Source organism: Balaenoptera borealis (genome assembly GCF_965194805.1).
Source record: "Balaenoptera borealis genome assembly, chromosome: 3".
NCBI classification, from domain to species: Eukaryota; Metazoa; Chordata; class Mammalia; order Artiodactyla; family Balaenopteridae; genus Balaenoptera; species Balaenoptera borealis.
In genome coordinates, this window is record NC_138866.1 from 182,429,847 (window position 1) to 182,446,624 (window position 16,778).

General features: G+C 52.6%; 1 protein-coding gene across 26 annotated transcripts in view; it reads left to right on the forward strand.

Annotated features, from left to right (window-relative positions):
- The window catches only part of ZNF438 (zinc finger protein 438), a 215,358-nt gene extending 199,607 nt beyond the window's left edge, over positions 1-15,751 (forward strand). For 6 of the 26 annotated variants that reach the window (XR_014242914.1, XR_014242917.1, XR_014242918.1 and 3 more), the window contains 3 exons: positions 390-515; positions 6,387-6,603; positions 6,699-7,364. The gene's annotated coding sequence lies outside the window, so the exon portion shown is untranslated. Of the gene's footprint in view, positions 1-389; positions 516-6,386; positions 6,604-6,698; positions 7,372-11,231 lie in introns of those variants that run through there. The other 20 variants (XR_014242897.1, XR_014242911.1, XR_014242912.1 and 17 more) reach the window with 14 other exon arrangements.
- Positions 15,752-16,778: the final 1,027 nt, after the last annotated feature.

The following is a 16,778-nucleotide window of genomic DNA, read 5'->3' on the forward strand; positions in this document are numbered from 1 at the left end:
TGGGATGGGGCTCCAGGTGCACAAGCTAGGCCGGGATGGTGGGTGTCTGTGGGTGCCCAGAGCCCACAGCTGGGTCGGTGTGGTACCAGCTGGCCGAAGGGCCTGTTGACAATCAGGGCTTGGCCTCCCGGCTTCCAGGTCCCCGGGCAGCAGGTGCCCAAAGGACAGGCTGAGCCTGGCATGGTCCATGCTCGCAGGACTGTCCCTGTGGGTCACAGATGCGCCCTCCATAGATTCACACCCTGCACCCTGTGACGCCCACTTCCCTGTGCTGGACCCGGTGGTCGGCCCGGGGACGGGCGCTGCCTGTCCCCGAGGGCCTGCGCCCTGCTGGTAGCCGTGCAGGGGTCCCCTGATGCTGCCCCCTCCCCTGTCTCACCCCCTCCCAGGGCCCCTCTTAGCCGGCAAGCACGTCTGCTCTCAGGTCCTCATGGGTATTGTGGCGTCCATCCCTCCCGCCTCCCAGATGTGTGCTTAACCTGGGACTCCGCTGGAGACAGATCATTGATTCCAAGGTGAGGATGTGGACCCAGTCCGGATGGAGGGGGTGGGTAGGCGGAGGAGAGCATGCCCCACCCCCCCACCACGGCCGCCCACGGCTCTGGGCCGCCCGTTTCCCCCTGCAGGCTGTGGGGCTGTGCTCCGCCTCTGAGACCCTCCCTGGGGTGACGAGGGTCCCTGGGGTGACGAGGGTCCCTCGGCAAACACCTGTTTCCGATTTCTCCCAGGCTTAACCTCAGGTCGGGGGTGCTAGCGGTGACACCGCTTTGTTGGGATCCACTCCTGGGTGTAACTGTGTAGTGTGTTTGCTCAGATGGGTGGGGAAAGCCCAAGCCCGCGTCCTGTGTCACTCAGGGTGGGAGACGCCGGGAAATAGAACTCACAGGGGTCCCGTCGGGGGAGACCAGAGTGATGAGGAAAGCGCAGACAGATGCTTCCACGACGCTGGGTGCCCCCGCGGGGGCCCTGGGACGGGCTCCCACCCGCCTGGCGTGAGGGCGACAAGCTGAGCGGTCAGGCTTTAACCCGGGCCGTCCGACTCCAAGGCCGGGCGCTCTCACTACGGTGAGAGCAGATTCCCTCTGGCACTCTTCGTGTTTTCACACCTGCTGAAGTGTGAACACGCTTAGATTAGATGAGGGTGCTAAGTAGTTAGATTAACTCCGCTTTTCCTTGTCCGACAGCTTCTTTTGCTAGACCGTTCCTGGGCCCTGGGTCCCAGGCTTCCTCAGGAAAGAGAGGGAACAAAGGCCAAGCCTAGAGACACAATTCTTTTCTTTTTCTTTAATTTCATCGAAGTCTAGTTGATTTACGATGTTGTGTTAATTTCTCCTGTGCCGCAAAGTGACTCAGTCATACTTATATATTCTTTTTCATGTTCTTTTCCATGATGGTTCGTCACGGGGTATTGAATACAGTTCCCTGCTCCTTTTGTTTTTAGATTTTATTGAAGTCTAGCTGATTGACAAGGTTGTGTTCACAATGCTTGGTGTGAAATGGAGACTTTGAAAAAACAAACAGAACGGCGCTCTCCGCCATCGGGGGCAGAGGAGCCACAGGCCTGGCCTGCGGGGCTGGACGGATCCAGCACATGCTGGGGTCCCGGGGTCTGTCTAGCAGGGAGATGCAGGGCGCCGAGCGTGGGGGCTCCCCTGAGTCTCCCCCTCACAGCCACCCTCCGTGGTGCCGCCTGCCCAGCCGTGCCAAGGCACCCGTGGGCTTCGCTCGGCGGTGGTGGAGGGGCTGAGGACCCCAGGCAGACACACTGCAGCCCCCAGGACGATGGGGCTGATGCGCTCGACTGTGCCGACCCGAGCTCCGCAGCAAGAAAGCAAAGCAGCCTCCAGCCGGCCTGACACACGGTCCTAAGACTTTAAGAAAGCAGCTCTTTGACACAAAGCATAGGGATGGTTCCTTGGACCTGTTTCAGTGTATCGTGTCACTCTTTGCTCTTGGAGATGTTACAAGCCTGTGAGGGACACAGTCCAGAGTCTAGTTTTACAAGGTTTCTGCTTAGAAGTGCAACCGCGTTTTGGCTCAGCCGATGCACAGATCTTTGGAAGAGTTTAGGGGGGAGAAAGATTAAAGTGACTCTGAAACCACAAACTATGTACAAAATGTATTATGGACTTTAATTTGCGGATTGTTCTTTTTTTTTTTTTTCTTTTTTCTTGCCTCCTGCAGCTTGAGGCAATGGTTTCCAGAAGAGTCAGTTGTTTGGATTTAAAACTGCTTTGTGGAAATACTCTGTTCTCCAAGTTCTGCGGGTCATGGAACACTTGGCCGGACTCCTGGTGGGCCCCGGAGGCTGGTTCTCTGGGTGATTCGGGCAGGGCTGGGCCTGGGCTAGGGGCTCCGGGAGTCCGGCCTGGGTGGGAATGGGGCTGGCCAGGTCAGCCCAGGGGCTGAAAACCAGAAGTCCAGGCCTCACTGGTCTCTTGTTTTCCTGCCTAACTTCTAGTTAAAGAAAGTGGGTCCTAGGGGCTTCCCTGCTGCTTTCGTCTTGTTTTGTCCTAAAGAGTTCACACCCTAGGGTGGGCCTCAGACACGAGCCCCATCACCACCCTGACCTTCTGAGCTCCCAGCTGCTTCTGAGTCCGGGGTGGTTTTGATCATGGAACACAGCGTAGCGAGACCAGACGGGGCAGGAGGCCTCCGTGACTGGGACTACGCCTCCCTGTGTTTCATGGGTGGTGAGATCCCACACACAGTGGATAGCTGCTGCCTATCGTCCTGGGAGTGTGTCTTGTTTCCTAATCAGAGGGCGAGCTCTATCAAGACAGACCCCATCCCTCATAGCTCCTTTCTTTGCCCTGGTGGTAAGAGGATTCAATACAGAATATGTGGAATCTAAAATAAGACACAAATCAACATATCTACAAAACAGAAACAGAGTCACAGACATAGAGAATAGATTTGTGGTTGCCAAGGGGGAGGGGGCTGGGGGAGGGATGGAGTGGGAGTTTGGGGATTAGCAGATGCAAACTATTATGTACAGGATGGATAAACAACAAGGTCCTACTGTAGAGCACAGAGAACTATATTCAACATCCTGTGATGAACCATCATGGAAAAGAATATATATATATATATGTAAGACTGAGTCACTTTGCTGTACAGAAGAAATGAACACAACATTGTAAATCAACTATACTTCAATAAAATTTAAAAAAACCACATAATCTGGATTTCATTGGAAGTTCCAGACCCAGCATTCCGGCCTCAGACATCTGGGCCTGGAAGAGGAATGTAAGAAGAACAGCCAAATGCCTGCAATAAAGGTGCTGGTCCTGTTTTTCTGGTGATTTGCTGGCAATCTTTAGCCACTCCTTGGCTATAATCCTTGGCTTATAGAAGCATCGCCCCCATCTCTGCCTTCGTGTTTGCATGGTGTTCTCCCTATGTGCATGTCTGGGTCCAAGTTTCCCCCTTTTAAGGACACCAGCCATATTGGATTAGGGCCCACCCTCATGACCTCATCTACATTTAACCAATTACATCTACAATGACCCTATTTCCAAAGAAGGTCATGTTCTGTGGAACTGGGGGTTAGGACTTCAACATATGGATTTTGAGGGGCAGGTGGGAGGGATATAATTCAAGCCATCACACCACCCTACCTCTTGGACCTTGGACAGTGGGTGAATAATTCTGAACCACATTTTCTCCATCTGTGCCCTTGCTGATCATTAAGATTCTTTCCAGCTACTAAGCTCAGTGATTCCAAAAGTCTATAGCATATGATGGTGTATTTCATTCCCTTTTTTAACGGTTTTAGAGCAAGTAATTCTTTTCATTGAATGTCATTTTTAAAAGCACTTTATCTGGGCTTTAAGAAACTTATCATGGTTATTTGCATGGGTGACACTAAATATTTTTAATGACCAGTATGGGGGGCCCCAACCAGACAAATGGCCACTGGCCGTTACAGCTGCACTGAACATGTGTACTGGTGTGTACTGGTGTGTACTGGTGGGTACTGGCTGGATCCCAGCCCTGGGCCTTTCTGTACTTGCCTTATGTCTCCTTTTCGACTTAATATTCTTCTTTCAAAAAAAGTTTTTTTTCTGGTTTTAAAGTAGACATATAATCATTGTTGAAAATTTACAGGACCCAATTTTAAAAACCTAAAATACCACTTCTTAGAGATACATTTTGGTATTGAAGCAGGTTTTTATGTGTACTCTCCTTTTTTCATATTTTATCCTTGATATTTTTCTGTGCATTAAATACTTTTAAAAAAACATAATTTTTACTTTTGCAAAAATTCTATCCTATGGATGTGCTATTTCCATTCTTTTAGTATTACAAATCACCCTGTCTTGAACATAATGATGTTAAGCACAGTGGTATTTAATCTCCGTGCCTGTCCTAACTGCTTCCTTAGGTGAAGCTCCTTAGTGTGGAATTACTGAACAAAAGTTTATACATATTTTAAATGTGTGTTGTCAAAATGCCCTCCAGAAAAGTGGTGACAATGAATACTCTCACCAGCAGTGTCTGAAACTACCTTCGTTTCCTATAGGGATATTCACGCTTTTCTTATTGATTTGTAAGAGCTCTTGTTATACTTAAGATATTGGCTCTGTTCCCAACGCACATGTTGAAAGTATGGACTTCACACTTCTCAAAGTAAAGGTCCATGCCTTATCACATGAGATTCTCACAGTGTCAAGTTGCATGACTTGTACACAGAAACACCCAATCAATATCCACAGGATATAAAGGGATGACATCTGCCATTAAGAAGCATATGTTGTAGCCCAAGGAATTTAAACAGATACAAAAACCAAAGTGAAACAAATGCTATAATGGAGCCATCAAATACTGTGGGATCAAAGAGGAAAGTGTGATCCACTCCAACTAGGAGAACTGGGAGGTCCAACTCCATTTGGGTCTCGAGTATGATTTTTTAACCAGAGAAGGAGACATTCTAGGCTGAAGGGTCAGCATAAATACAGCACATGGCATGACAATGCCTGGTGTGTTTGAGAGAGAGAGAGGGGGGTTCACGCCTCCCAGTGCTAAGAGGACCTTGAAGGCTACAGGGCTTTATGTAGAGAGGAGGACCAAGTGGAGAACACTCTGCCCTGACCTGTGTTTGGGGAGGATGGTGCTGGCAGCTGTGTGGATGAGAGAAGGGAGAAGAGAGAGACCGCTAACTTGCTTTAGAGGAAGCTTTGTGGGACTTCAGACCAAGATGGCAGCCTGGGAGGGAAATTCAGAAATTTTGTTTCTGAGCCACTTAGTTTGGTGGCTAGAGGACAGTGTGTGTGGTGGGGCTCTTTTCCAAGGGGCTGTAAGAGGGCAGGGCTGTCTCTCTACAGTGTCACAAACCTTTGCCTTGAGACCGACAAGTTGAAATGTCTGTAAGGGAGACACCAGAGCAGGCCTTGTTACAAGTTACCCTGTTAACTTTTTCACGTTCTTTCCACATACGGGAAAAAGAGAATCATTCACATGGAAATCATTGCAATCTGATGTAAAATAACAACAAAATTAAAAGAATAGGCAAATACGGTTTTACCTGGCTGCCTGACGAAATGGGTTGAAATGCCAAGGAGCTAAAAGCAGTTGTTCTATTATTGATGGCACAGTCCAGAATACTCAGAAAAATACTGTTCTCATGTTTAAATTTTAGTGAAGACTTTTTAATGTTTAGGCTGTAAAGAAGATCCTCTCTTTTTTTGTTTGGAGATGATGTGATTGAAATGACAAAGTGGTAAATTATGAATTTCAAACAAGGGCACTTCTGTCCTGGCCTCTGAGGAACAGTCCAGAATATCCCTAGATCTAGAAAAATGTGTTGTTTTTATGGACTCCAGGTATTTCTTTAGTCACCCTTCTTCCAAACCCCCAGGGACACTGGCTCGAAGTGTCTCCTCTGGCCTCTGTCTCCCCCCTCACTCCAGAGGGGCTGAGAAATACAGTCACGACAAGATGTAACTGACACTCAAGGCTGGTGTGTGCCAACCTGGGGAGTTGGCTTTTTCTGGGGTTGGGACCCCCGTCACTAGGAAGGTGACGTCCCAGGTGTCCTCTCTTTGCCAGAGGCCCCCTTATCTCCCTCCTCCCTTGATGCTGTGTCTCCATCCTGAAATCTCTTCTTCCTCCCCTCCCCCCGCAGCGTGTAGTGAGCAGGGACAGGGAAGTGGGTCTGGGGTCAGAGGGCTGGGATTCGGACCTGCCATTGTCATGCCAGTTACTGAACCTCCCCCGGCTTCCGGAACCTTGAACTGCAAAATGGGATCACAACGTGCCTTATCCGTTCACAGTTAAACCCGCCGACAGGTGCGGTGCTGGGCACAGAAGAGGCGGGCGAGCTGTGCGGCCCCCGTTCCCAGTGTCTGCGGGGCCGGTAATTACCCTGTCGTCTGAACTTCTAGGGGACGTTCAGTTTACACGCCTGCATTACTGAGGACCATCCCTGCGGGCAGAAACCCCCCATTCTGCCTCCGGCCCCCACCGCGGTCGTCTCCCCAGCTCCCAGCTGACGCCTGAGCACGCGGTGGCTCTACGGAGACCTTTTGCTTCTGGGTGACAGATGACTCTCTCCTCCTCTGGCCCAGGGAGGGGGCCCACCGCTTAATGTTACCAAATGTGGTGAGTAGTCAGATGTAGCGACCAAAGCCGCTGCCTGGATCAATTATTTTCCGGGATTCTCGTGCGTTCCATTCTCTCCCATCCTTTCTTCATAGCCAGAAGGGGCAAAAGCTCCCTAATTCATCTGTGCACTTCGAGGAGAACGAGAGTGGTGAACACGCTGCGGTTCGTGGAATAAACCTAAGTACGGTGGTTTGCAATACGGATTTTCCCGTCCGAGTTCTTCGAATCTGCTCCGTCAGCACATTCGGGCTCTGTGTCCAGAGATACAGCAGATGAACAGCATCACCTCCAGCCCCGCTCAGGGTGCGCGTAGGGCCTCGGTTTGTCTCGGAAGGTCGGGCTGAGGGTTGTAGGGAGCAGCCTCCGGATGGACGGGTGTGCTCGGAGAGATGCCCGCCGGCTTCCTGCTGTCTTGAGGACAGAGCCTAGTACCCAGTGGTCCCCAGGCCTCCCTCCCACCTGCATCTAAGTCCCTCCCCTCCACAGGGCTTTGCACACAGCAGGTGTGAATCATCCAGCCTCCCTCTGCCCAGCAGGCCTGCCTCCCAGGGACCACAGGTACCTTTGAGAACTCCCAGGGGACCCGGCCAGCCGGGCTGGGCAGCTGATGGTGGTGGGGGGAGGGGAGAGGTAGACAGGGAGTCAAACACAGCTTGCAAATTTTTTTAAAATAAATTTATTTACTTACTTATTTATTTTTGGCCACGTTGGGTCTTTGTTGCTGCGCACGGGCTTTCTCTAGTTGAGGTGAGCGGGGGCTACTCTTTGTTGTGGTGCGTGGGCTTCTCATTGCGTGGCTTCTCTTGTTGCAGAGCATGGGCTCTAGGTGCGCAGGCTCAGTAGTTGTGGCTCACGGTCTCTAGAGCACAGGCTCAGTAGTTGTGGCTCGCGGGCTCTAGAGCACAGGCTCAGTAGTTGTGGCTCGCGGGCTCTAGAGCACAGGCTCAGTAGTTGTGGCTCGCGGGCTCTAGAGCACAGGCTCAGTAGTTGTGGCTCGCGGGCTCTAGAGCACAGGCTCAGTAGTTGTGGCTCGCGGGCTCTAGAGCACAGGCTCAGTAGTTGTGGCTCGCGGGCTCTAGAGCACAGGCTCAGTAGTTGTGGCTCGCGGGCTCTAGAGCACAGGCTCAGTAGTTGTGGCTCGCGGGCTCTAGAGCACAGGCTCAGTAGTTGCGGCACGCGGGCTCAGTAGTTGTGGCTCGCGGGCTCTAGAGCACATGCTCAGTAGCTGTGGTGCACAGGCTTGGTTGCTCCGCGGCATGTGGGATCTTCCCGGGCCAGGGCTTGAACCCGTGTTCCCTGCATTGGCAGGCGGGTTCTTAACCACTGCGCCACCAGGGAAGCCTCAGTTTGCAAATTCTTCAACAAGAAAATCTGCTATAAAATAGCCCTGCTTGGCTCTAAAACAAGCCCCTCTGTAGCTCATTCTGGAATCTGTAAGGTATCAAGAGCCCAGCCCCGGGAGGGGGTGGGCAGGTGCGTGGGTGCTGCCTCTCTCTGGGCTACCTGCCCACGCGCCCCGTCTCCCTGGAGGGTAGGGCTGGGCTCTGAGCGCAGTGTGTGGAGGCCCCTGCCCTCCCACCTACCTGCCTTACGGGATTCTGTGCTAAGTTGTTGGCTCCATCGGCCAGAGTGTCACGTGCTTTCCTTTGCTTTGAGATGAAATGATGCTACAGGACGCACAGAGCAACACACGTCGTATTGGAAAAGCCACCTGTGACTCGGAGGGCTCAGGTTTGAGGTACCCACTTAGTAAGTGACTTGGGAAGCTCACCTTGGACCTCCCGGGCCCTTGCAGGTTCTGCTACAATCCTGTCCTCAGGATCCAAGGCCACAAGGGCACCCTCTAAGCAGGAATATTCTTAGTGTCTCTGGCTGAGGTGCCAGAAGACCCCCTTCCCCTTGCACCATGTGCTCCACCGTCACAGCTACTTGGTCGACAGGTGACACCAGGGCAGAGACTTGGAGGCAGGGAGACGTGTGGATATCTGGAGATGCTTTCCAGGAAAGGAATAGCCAGTGCAAAGCCTGCGGTGGGAGTGAGCTGACCGGGTAGAGAAGTGGCTGGCAGGGAGCAGGGGAGTGAGCCAGAGGGGCGGCGGGGGTCCCACCTCGGGGTGCCTGAGGGCCATCGGTGCGCCGCCTGCTTTTACTGGGAGGAAGGGAGTGGGTGGGAATCACTGGGGGGTTTGGAGCAGAGGAGAGGGCGTTGCTCTGAAGACACGTGTGGCCTGTGTGCACATTCACACACCGAGGTGAGCACACCCAGGTCTCAGCGTGCGTCAGTCTGAGCCGCGGGACTGCCATCCAGCAGATGTGGCAGCTAAGTGCTAGTGAAGGTCACTACTTGGGCACTTAGACAACGGTGGGACTGAGGTCACAGATGAGACAAGGCTGACAGCAGAGAATCCAAGGCACAGATCCACTTCCAATCTGCAGATGGCCAGGGTGGGAGACCCAGGCACCCAGGGGTTTCCCCGGGAAGTGCTGGGCGCCCAGCCCTCCTGTCGGGCCCGGGGCGTCCAGCCCAGAATTGCACCTCGTAAACCATGCCCTTGACATTCATGGCCGTATAACTTCATTGTTCTTGATGGCAGTAGTCTGTTTTGTTAACCTTTGGCTTCCTTTTTTCCTGGTACTTTTATACATCTGGTTCTGGTAAAATAAAAAGATTCACTCCATTTACAACTGTACTTCCTGTTCTGGCTTGGGCTTTTCTCCCCCCACCCCAGCTGAGGTGGACATGACAGAGCCCCTCCCAGAGAGACCCTCCAGGGGCGGGACAGCGCCCGCTGTGTCCCCCGGGACATCAGAGACTGCCCGTCCCTGGGGCCGGCCACCGCACCCCCTTGGAAGTCACCACTTAGGAAGGAACTTTCCAGGACACCACACTGCAGCATAGGGTCCCCCCCCAGGCTTTCCCGGGACCCCAGGTGGAACAAGGATGCCTCCTGAGAATGTGGGTTCTTGGTCCTGTGTGGGTTTTACACTGGTCCCCCTTTATCCACTGGGGATACGGTCCATGACCCCCAGTGGAGGCCTGAAACCATGGAGAGTACTCAACTCCATAGACACTATGCTTTTTCCTATACTTACCCACTACGATGAAGTTTAATGTATAAATACGCACAGAGATGAACAAATATAGCTAAAAATAAAATAGAACAATTATAATAATACAATATCTTATTGTAAAAATGTCATGCCTTCTCCATCTTAACTAAGCATTTATCAGCCACTGTGACCGTAACTTTTGCACTTTGAGGTGCAACAGCAGAACCAGCACTAATTCTCTCTTCCTTCTTCACAATTTCATGAATAGGAGGTTTGTTCTGAACACAGATCTTAGCAACCTCAGCGAGATTTCATCACACTCCTCAGGATGGCATGCGACTTAAAACATATGACTCGTTTATTTCTGGAATTATCCATTTAATATTTTCTTTTTTAAAATTTTTTTAAATTTTTATTTTATATTGGAGCATAGTTGATTAACAATGTTGTGTTAGTCGTACACCTGAAACTAACACAACATTGTTAATCATTTAATATTTTCGGACCACAGTTGACCGCGGGTAACTAAAGCCTCGGAAGGTGAAACCGTGGATAAGGGGGAACGACCGTACTTACTGTTTCCTACCGGCTGCCGCGTTTGCTTGTGTTCAAGCAAGATGCAAACTCTTCAGTACAGGGAAGCCTCTGACCCGCAAAGGCTCACAGAGTCTGTGTGTAGAAGAACATGAAGAAGGACGCCAGAAGAAGGAGGGCCCCGCAAGGCCCGGGGAGGCCGCTCAGTGCGCAGGGGCCGGGGCCGGGAATTAGGACAGGGGCTCCGGGGCGCCCGAGCTCGAGGGACACCCAGAGAAGGCCCCCCACCCCGGCCATCAGGGCCAGGCCTCGGGCGGCAACTAGAGAAATGTAACTGGCGGGGTACTCAGATTGAGTAGTGTTCAAAGAAATAGTTTTTTAAGAAATATGCAATTGGCCACATTAAACAAAGTGCTGCTCTGGTGTTGAGAGCACAGGCTCTGGCGTCAGGCCGCCCGGCACGAGGTGTCCCCTCCCTGCTCACGTGCTCGGTGACAGCGGGCAGGTGAGGGAACCTCTGTCCCTCCTTCAGCCCCTCTGGGATGAGGGCCTGACAGCACCGAGTTCAGAGCTGGGGTGTGAGGCTTTAATAAGTAAAAGTATGTGAGGTGCTGAGGACAGAGCCTGCCACGTGGGGAGGACCACACATGTCCCTCTGTTGTCGCCACAGTAACCATTACGGCTGATGTGGACGAGGGGCCCAGCCGGAGGCCCTCATCCCTACTGGTGGGGACGTCTCTCTAGAAGGTGACAATTAGACACATCAAATCATGACAAAGCGTTCCACCACGTGACCCAGAGCCTCCTTTCCCCTGAGGGCACAGCAGAGCGCTGCCCACAGACTTGTGTTTAAGGATGTTCCCTGCGGCACTGCTAGTAGCCAGAGAAGGAAAAGCACAGACTGCCTGAAGCTCCTGCACCAGGAGGTGGGTCATGGGCCACCCGCCTGGCGCCCAAGCTAGGGACCTTGACATCACCCTTTGTTCCTTCCTCACATCCAGTCCTCGGCCAAGTTCTGTCGTTTCCACCTCTTCCCTTAGGGATCTGACCACTTCCCACACTCACCTGTTCATGGCTGGGCCGGAGCAGGACTTCCTCAGAGCCACACCCTGCCCACCGAGGACGCCCGGTACGCGCGGGGTGATGCTCCGTCCTTTCCCACCACGCTCACCACCTTGGCAACGACTGGATCCCCACTTCCTTCTCCCCCCCAAGGTGGTGAGTCCCCCCAAGGGCCGGGCTGGCTGTCTCGCTGAAAATTGTGTCCCCAAAGCCTGGGACAGCGCCTGGCACACTCCATGTTTCCTGACGGAGGAACAAGCCAGTGAAAGAAGGCATGTGGTTCAGCCTTCAAGCCATATTCTCAGCAAATCCATATGGCAAAATGCTCACCATACAACATTAGATGAGGAAAAAGCCTACAAAACTGGATCTGTAGCATGACGTTAACCTCATTATATACAGATATATGTGTAAAAACCCAGACGAAAGGCACTAAATTGTTAGCCGTGGTTATTCCTGGACATTTTAATTTTTTAATATATATATGCATGTCTTTTCCAGATATTTTGCAATAAACGTCCGTTTCCTTTCTAATCATGAAAACAGTGGGAAAATAGATGGATACAGCAACGGATCCAGAATTTGGGGCATTCACCATAATTGGAGTCCAGGATCTAGATGGTTGAGGCAGCCTGCGAAACGTCCACATTTGAACTTGCCCACGATGTCTGTCTATTAAAGCATCGTTTCCAGAGCAGCTCTGTACAATCACTTGTGATTCTGCTAATAACAGGCTCCTTCCTTTCTCGTGGGGACCCATTAGGCTGAGCGCATCAGAGGTGACAGGTAGTGGTTTCAAAAAGATAACATAAATGTTTTTCTTCTTCCTAACAGAAAATGTCAGGGTAAATGAGTTTTTTTTTTTCTTCCTAAGTCATCATACTACACATTCAGGGGAATGTGGTCAGAGGCTGTTACAGGAGGACTTGTTTCTATGTCTACGTCTTTGTTTGCAGTAACTGTTGCAAGGTACCAAGGTGACAGCCCCACAGTCGGGCCATCGGAGCATCTCTAGGCCAGACCTCCCCGGGCTTGGGAATCTGCACAGTCCCAGGGACCCAGCACATAGGTAGGTGGCCCTTGGATGGACCCAGGGAGGATGGAACCTCGTGGGAGGGACATTGGTGGAACTTGGACTGTGGTTTCAAGTCTTGATCTGGACCCTGGATTTCTTCTATTGCCAGATTGCTCAGGACCTTGGTTTTTCCATCAGTCAAATTGGAATGTGTGTGCATCTCTCTGGGACAGTTGTAAGAAGTAGTGAAGTGTACAGCACTGCCTTTGGGGATATGTGCTTCCGACCTTCTGCCCGCAAGTCTCTCTCGAGAAGATCACCAAATGAGGAATGGAATGGAGAGAAGGAGGGCTGTTCAGCCTGGAGAAGAGTTTGGTTTTTTGTTTTTGTTTTTTAAAAGGACAGGAAGTTGGAGCATAAAATGTGTCATATGTATGCAGGATAGATTTGTCCCATGTGGCGTCCCAGAGCAGAACTGGAGCCCGGGGTGGAAGTACTAGAAAGTAAGATTTCTGCTTCCCTTAAAAAAGAACCTTCTAGGACTTCCCTGGTAGTGCAGTGGTTAAGAATCCACCTGCCAATGCAGGGGACACAGGTTCGAGCCCTGGTCCAGGAAGATCCCACATGCCACGGAGCAACTAAATCCGTGCGCCACAACAACTGAGCCTGCTCTCTAGAGCCCGCGAGCCACAACTACCGAGCCCGTGTGCCACAACTACTGAAGCCTGCACACCTAGACCCCGTGCTCCGCAACAAGAGAAGCCACCGCAATGAGAAGCCCGCACACCACAATGAAGAGCAGCCCCTGCTCGCCACAACTAGAGAAAGCCCACGTTGTAGCAACGAAGGCCCAATGCAGACAAAAGTAAATAAATAAATTTATATTAAAAAAAAAAGAACCTTCTAGGAACAAAAAGTAATCCAAAGGGCTGTCCTGTAGGGCAGTACTGAGTCACCTGTCACTGTGAATATTTCACTGGGGCTGGTGATCACAGGGCAGTTTTGGGAGAGGGATTCAGCATTAAGTTGAAGACAGGTAACCGCTAACATTTTTCCCAACTCCAAGAACCTATGTTTCTGCCACTTGGCCTTTCTGATTTTGGAACTGCTTGAAAATAATGTCTAATTCCTCCCAACCATGTTATCTAGGTCCAGCCAGAGGTGCAATGGCCAGAAGTTCCCCCTCCCCACTCGCCCCGGATGGTGGAAATCTTTCATGTTTATTACTCTTTATCTCCCTGTTACATGAAAATCTCACAATGAGTCCTGCCTTCTCAGAATAAAGGTCAGAACGCGAATACCCAGCCTTCCCTGCAGGAAGGATAAAGTCTTGACCCCTCAAATGGTCCCATTCAAGACCTGAACTTGGAAGTGAATAACCTGGAGGGAAACAAGGTGAGGGTGGGGAGAAGAGGAGGGAGCTCCTCCTGGGGCCTCTATACTTTCTTAGAAGTGTTTTGGGTGATGGCAGAGACATCCGGCTTTCAGTGGTGGCAGCTGTTTCCCAGACACTGCAAGGTCAAGCCCTGGGACCGGAAGTTTCATTAGTGCTAGCAGAGGTGGCATGTGCACCCAGGCAGGTCTCTGGCATTAGTGGCTCTGAGTGCAGAGGCCACCGCGGTCTATTCTTGGAGCCTGAGGCCGGGATTTGGGAACGCTCCTGGAAGTCCAGCCTCAGCTCTTACCCGCACCCGTCCGGGACGCTGCATGCTCTAACATCACCTGAGAGGATGGCTAGATGCTCGCCTGAGTCATTTTCTCTTAGTCCTTGGGCACACACGGAGCTGGGCTGCTGGACTGCCTTTTCCAGGCTTCCTGGCTTCTGCGTGTGGCCACATGACTGTGCTCTAACTCATGGAATGTGGGCAGAAATGAAGGACTTCCATGCCTGGTCCCTAACCCCCCTCACCCCACCCCCGTGCAGTCCTCCATGCTCTTAGCTCCCAGGATGGGGGAGAGACCCAGTGGAAGACACGAGGTCCCTAGAAGATGGTGGAGCCAGGAGCAGTAAAGGAGCTCGGGCCCTTGAATCCCCCCTCACTGGACTGTGCCTCAAAATAAGCCTCTTACTGTGTTAAGCCGCTTTGATTTGAGTGTTGTGTTAGGGTTAGCCCCTCCTGACTAATACACTTAAGAAATCCATTTGCTGCTGAACTAGTCAAGGTAGATTTATTTTTTATGCCCAAGAGCGCTGAGTGTTTCACCTGCCTACCTGGTCTGCCCTCAAGAAGTCTGATGCGAGAGACAGTCACCCCCGCGGGCAAGCTTCCCTCCGGCCGGGAGGCACTGGGCGCCACTCTCCTCCCCCCGCAATCCCCACCCTTCCTCGGGCCCAGGCCACAGAAGTCTCCCTGAGAAAGTCGGCTTCTCCTCCGCTGTGGTCTTGCCCCGCGCCTGCGACTTCACACCTAACTCCCTGCCTGACGCGGAGGGAAGTCAGGCATGTTCTTCCTGGCGCCCCTGAACTCGGCGTAAGGAATCCTGCCCTCCTCTTTATTGGAAGGCGAAGCGAGCGCTGGGTCAGGAGCCCAGAGAGCCTTCCATGAGGAAATTACCCTACGCCTGGTTAAAATCAGGTTTCGAGTTAGCGCAGTACATGCCCTTTAGCACGTCTGGCCCCTCCCACTCCTTAAGCCTCCCCTACCCCCCGCGGGTGGGCCCATGGCAGCCATGTTTGTAGCACGTGACTGAGCCCTCACAGTGGATTGGACCAGGGCTGGGCACGTGATCTAAGCGGGGCCAATCGGAGGCTTTGTGCCTGAAAGCAGGAAATGCAGCCTCAGCTGGGCCGCCCTGAGCCCACCAGTTGAATGGACCGTCTTCTGTGCCAAGTAGACTGAGAAAGAGGCCTAGAGGAAGCCAGTCGAACAAAAAGCAGCAGAAATAGAGAAAAAAGGTGAGTGAAGGAGAAACTAGGAACTTTCTGAGCCTGGTGCATCCTAGGTTGTGGGTCCACTAGCAAACCCTCTACCCGTAAGATAAACTTTCTCTAGTTTGCATAAGCTAGTTCACGGTAGTCTGTAAAATCTAAACTTGAAGAGTCTTAACTGATAAAGGAAGAAGTAGAAAAGGTCACCCCACAGATTGCCTCCTCATGGAAGCCAAGGCACCTGCTGGCTTGCCCTGAACTGGGAAACCTAAAAGTACTGGGAGCTAGGGAAAACATGGCAGCTGGAGTGACCTCTGGGGATTTAGCGTCAGTGAGACGTGCCCGACTGATTTTCCAGCCGAGCAGCCTCATGTCAGAGCAGAGCAAACGCAGGGAACCTGGGTGTGTGTGTGTGTGTGTGTGTGTGTGTGAGACTTAGCCACGCTCGCTCCCCCAGGCAGCCGGGGTTGGTACTAGAACCCCGGCCCCCTGAACCTGAAACGCCCTTTCGCATGAGCATCCCTTGTGCACTTTGGGCCCGGGGCGCAGGGCGGGGCGGGAGCTCTCTGGATAAGGCAGCACGTGTTGCTAGGCTGGCGACGAACGACGCGCCTAACTCCCTGGCCCCGCCGGTCCCCGCGCCGCGGAGGCGCGCGCTCCCTGCGCACACGTGCGCACTCGGCCGGCGCGGGAGGGGCTGCGGGGGCCGGGCCTCGGGGGAGACGCTGGGGCCCCGCGCCCACCCCACCCCTGCGTGGCGGGGAGGGCCCAGCCCGCCGGGCCTTTCAGAGTTAATTAGCCTTCATGCATATGGATGGCACCGCCGACTGAACGCCGTGGCGGGGTCGCGACCTGACCCCGGCGAGGCGTGCAGAAAGAAAAGACTACTCTTCCCAGCTCGCTCCCTCACCGAAAGCCCAGCTGCCGGGCGCAGCGCCGGGGTGTGATCGCCGCCGCCCCCTTTCTCCCGCAGAAGAAGCGCTTGCGGGGAGGCAGGGGGCGCTGTCCCCGGCCCCCATGAGCAGCCATCCCCCTGATCTGTCGCCGTACTGATATCAGCGCTGGGAGTTTACTCCGAAGCTTTCCTTTCCCGTGATGGTTTTCATTTCCTGTCATTTAAAGCTGGAAGCCTTTATGGAATGTCACATGGCTTTCGTTTACACAGGAAATCAGCTGCAGTTGTGAGAAGATGCCGACTTACTTTTTTTGTTTGTTTGTTTTTTAATCCTCCCCCCCTTAAAAATAATTGAGAGGGAAAGGGAAGAAAAAAAAAAAAGCCAGCTAGCAACAGTTTGTTTTGAAATCGTTTTCCTTTTTGATCCCAAGTCCCTGTTCTCCGAAGTGGTCTGCGGTTGTACAGAAAGCAGCAGTTTCTTTCTGACACGTGGTAGTCACTTTACGTGAAGAAAGCCTAGCACCAAGAGATGCTTTTGCTTTTTCCAGGCCAGGGATGAGGGCGCGGGCGCAGCTGCGCCCGCAGCTCCGCCCCCGGGATGCGCCGCTCGACCCGCCGCGATCCGCCCAGGGAGCCGCGGGCCCGGCTGGGTGCAGGAGCTGGGGTTACCCTCCTGGAAAGATGGCACGTACTGCCCAGTTACCCATTCTGGGATCCCTCTGCTTGAACCCGAAAGGAGCAGTGTC